The sequence below is a fragment of the Vespa velutina genome, chromosome 19 (genome assembly GCF_912470025.1).
Source record: "Vespa velutina chromosome 19, iVesVel2.1, whole genome shotgun sequence".
Lineage (NCBI taxonomy): Eukaryota > Metazoa > Arthropoda > Insecta > Hymenoptera > Vespidae > Vespa > Vespa velutina.
In genome coordinates, this window is record NC_062206.1 from 1,762,501 (window position 1) to 1,767,033 (window position 4,533).

At 29.8% G+C, this 4,533-nt stretch overlaps 1 long non-coding RNA gene across 1 annotated transcript in view; it reads left to right on the forward strand.

Annotated features, from left to right (window-relative positions):
• Positions 1-2,833, forward strand: part of LOC124955641 — a 7,687-nt gene extending 4,854 nt beyond the window's left edge. The window contains exon 3 of the long non-coding RNA XR_007102926.1: positions 2,814-2,833. This is a non-coding gene — a long non-coding RNA (uncharacterized LOC124955641). The remainder of the gene's footprint in view (positions 1-2,813) is intronic.
• The last annotated feature ends 1,700 nt before the right edge of the window (positions 2,834-4,533 follow it).

A 4,533-nucleotide genomic window follows, 5' to 3' on the forward strand; every position in this document is an offset into this window, starting at 1 on the left:
ATATTATTTTTTTATTATGTCATAATCAATAGGCAAAATTCGTCGATTGATAAGACAACGTCCTCGTTCGTCCATATGGATGAATTTCTTCGTAGAATAATATCTATATCAATTTGATTTATTAATTAATCGAACGATAAATAAATAAATAAATAAATAAATAATACCTAATTGATCCTTCCCAATTAATCCTTTACCCTATCTCTTTATCATCATCACCATTGTATTAAATTGTTCTCAAATCAAATAAATTATTCGACAGACGAAAGCCCCGGCGTCTAACAACAATCATACTACGCACAATCCTACGTGCGAGAAATTGGTTCAGAAACCATTGCCACCTGGACCAAGGAAAACCGTGATCCAAGCCTCTACGTCGGAACTTTTAAAATGTCTCGGCGTCTTCCTACACAGGAAATGCACGCGATTAAGGGACTTCCAAGCTGGTGACGCAGTAATGTGGCTTAGAACAGTCGATAGGAGTCTCCTGCTTCAGGGTTGGCAGGTGAGTCCTATTTTGGAATATCTATAAATATAAATATATGCACACATATACATACCATACATACATATCATATATACTTTATATATTATAACATATACATACATATATTTGTGTGTATATGTGATTGAGTTATTTCATCATAAAATATATATTAGATTAGAACGAAAATGTCATTTCTACTTGTCGACGCATCATTAAACATTCAACTGGGCAACATCTCTTCAGGGAAAAGAGAGAAATCGGTCAAATGCATCAAAGACCCTCGCGATTTCTGTCGATCTCCATGGGGAAATAAAAGTCGCCAAGGACTCGTCAATCCTAATGTTCACGAGTTTAAGGCAGAGAGGCGATGAGAGGGGTAGGGGGGATGGGAGGAGAAAGGGGTGGAAGGTGGATCGACGAATGGACGAGTTTTCTATAACCGATATTATTCTTTTTCTTCTTTCGAAATATTTAAAGGAAACATAACACTTGTGTTCTTTTTTTCTTTGCACTGTTCTATTTTGCATTTTCTAATTTTTGCTTTTTTTTTTTTAATAACGTCATTATTATTATTATTATTATTATTATTATTATTATTTATTTATTTATTTCGATTTGGATACAAGATATCAATAACAAAATTCTAATCACATTATAAAATTTTAACGATAGGTCATATATATGTGTGTGAACTTGGTTATGCCATTTGCAAAGATATTATTTCGTAGGAATCGTAAAAAGATGTCCGACGTTTATGCTAATATCCTTTTGCGGTTTATGCAAATTTTGGACGATTCCCACCTCCCCTCATTCTCCCATCCCACCGTTCTTACCGCCCGCCATCCCATTTCATGGATATCGTTGATCGAAATGGTCCTCCGTGTTAGTTTTTTTGTTTTTATCATCGATCATCGAACGTCAATTACGATATCTAACGTTGATTGGAAGGCTCGAATGTTTTACGTGCATAATATCATTTTTCGTTGTCTATAATCAACTCCTCAAAGTTTACATTTCCAAGAAAGTTCCTTCCGTCACGTGAAAAGATCACAGCATTTTCACGACGATCACGATAAAACGCGTATCGATCGACCCACCTACTATTACTACTACTACTATTACACACACACGCATACGCACACATATACATAAACACATACACACTCTCAGGCTTCAGTATATACCTACGTCATCGTTTACTTTCATCGATCTTTTTCTCTTTCTTTATCTTTCTTTTTTCTTCTTTTATATATATATATATATATATATATATATATATATATTTTTTTATTTTCTATACATATATATATATATATATAAAATAATTTTAATAATATAATATACATATATAAATATTTTAATAATATAAATATTAATATATGAAATAAATGTATATTTATATAACAAATATATATATATATATACATAATAAAAAACGAGTCACGAGAAAAAATTTATACGTAAAATTTCTTCGTAGAATTCATTGGCGAGCTTTCGTGACTGATAATTTTCATGATAGATAATCGAGATATGGTCTAGGTCACCCTTTTTCGTTAAGGGCGTTGGCCCTAAAACCACGACTCTAACACGTACACGGCTTACCTCAGATAACGCTGTTAAAATTCTGGATGCGTTCGTGCCGCATTTCGTAATATATTAACATTCTATCATGCTTGAACACAGTATTTGATAATTTAAGATAATTATTTTCAAGTCGTTCCAAATGTCTAATCATAAAGCAAAGAATCATTTCTCTCTCTTTTCTCTTCTTTTTTTTTTTTATCTTTTTTTTATTTTTATTCATTTACTTTATAAATGATAATCAACTTCGAATCGAATTAATTTTTTAATTAATACGATTATATACAAAGAAATGTTTAATATTTATTCTTTATAATTTCGTTTCATTCATTTTAATATAAGAAACTCGTATTGAGAAACACTGTTATAAGAAATGTGCAGGACTATGTGTGGTTGTGTGACTGAGACAGAGAGAAAGAAGAAAAAGAGAAAGAAAAAAGAAAGAAAGAAAGAAAGATAGAGAGAGAGAGAGAGAGAGAGAGAGAGAGAGAAACCACAGAGATGAAGGGGTGGTCACGTGCAGCAAGAGGGTTGCGCACAGCAACGTTGCAAAGCCACCCTTGGATGTGGAAAAATGCGGCAGGGTTCTTTAACAGGGACATTCACCCCTCTATTGCCGAATGCGGAGGGTTTGGATCTCCTTTCGTGCATTGGCCTCTCTACCCTTAACTTTATGGGGCGTCTCAGGGGATAAAAAAATGAGAGAGAATGAGAGAGAGAAAGAGAGAGAGAGAGAGAGAGAGAGAGAGAGAGAGAGAGAGAAGGCAAATGCATTAATGCGATATACATGTTACCAAAGATACCTACTTTCAAGGATCGATTTTGATTTTATTATATAAATTAGTACATATGATTTTTTTTCCTTGATAAAAATTATAAAGATATAAATTTTTAATAAATTTCTATTGATAAACGATATTTCATATTATAATATAATTTTTAAACGTACATTTGTTATCATATATCATTATTCATGTATCTATTATTTATTTCATTTGGACAAACTATCGTTTCTTTGTTATGCATATTGTTTAACAATAAAATAGTTGTCAATTTGAATGTTCAAGGTGACTAGTAATAAATAAAAAAAAAAGAAAAAAAAAAAAAAAGAAAAAAAAATCAAGGTAGACTAACCACGCAAAACCACTTGCGGTTTATACAATTCTGAGGTTTCCTCGTGACATCAACAAGCATTGATGTTGTAGCTGCACGTGTCAAATCTAATCAGTCCCATATATTCGTATGACGTATTTTGCTTGTTCTAGAATGTCGATATACAGGGTTGGCCTATAATCTTGATCATTTTTTAATATTTCCATATTTTTTTGGTTTTTTTAATATGGATAAACTTTGTTTACAAAAGTCGATCACGATATGGATGAGACCATAATATGATAGTAATCATTTTTTTCTTTTATAGGTGAACTTGAAGGCTAAATATATTCCTTTTTTTTTTTCGTTACATAGGATCATATGTTTTTCATTACATTAGTCGATGCATCTCGATGTTCACTATAAAAAAAAAAAAATTATTAAACCGTGTATTTAAATAAACATTAAATCGTGAAAAATTATTAATTTAGGAGATATTTTAATTTAAATATTTAGTTTAGAAACCATATTAGAGATATTAAATATTAGGAATAATAATAAATATATTAGACAGTAGTAATAAATTAATAATAATAATAATAAAGTTATGATTTTTTATATTAGCTCACTTTACGTATTATAATTGTTTAAGATAATCTTAGGATAAATGCAGAATAAGTGTAGAATCTTTATTACGAAAGGATGATCTTTGTAGTTTTCAATTATTCAATTTCATAGATTATCGACTATCAATAAATCTTTTATCCCTTATTTTAAATAAACAAAATAAAATTTATGTCATTGCAATAAAAATTTTAACTATTTCCATCACAATTATGTCCTTATTACAAAAGAAGTCTTTCGAGTTTTTGATTTTTCAATTTCGTATATTTATTTATTTATTTATACGTATATAGACTATAAATAAATCTCCTTTTCCTTTTTTTTTTGTTTAAATAAACAAAATAAAATTTATGTAATTATAATAAGAATTTGAATGATTTCATTATGGTTTTGTTTTTATTACGAAAGATAAGAGAAAAGTCAATTTTAAAAATTATTAACAAAATCGATTTTATTATATCGATATTGTTGCAATATTTCAATAAATAAAGAATAAATTATACTTTAAAACGGTGGTTGAATCAAGTCTCTACGACTTTTCGTTCCGGAGATATCGCCTTCGAAAGATTTTCATTCATCATTCGTATAGATCATCTGTTCGTAGTAATAGTAGTAGTAGTAGTAATTTGGTCAGCTGAGATGAGTAAATTCTCGGAATTTATGTAGGTCAGTGTGTCACGAGCTAATTTGAATGAAATTATGTAGGTCAGTGGGTCAGTGTAAACGTTTCTATTTATATAGGAATATCT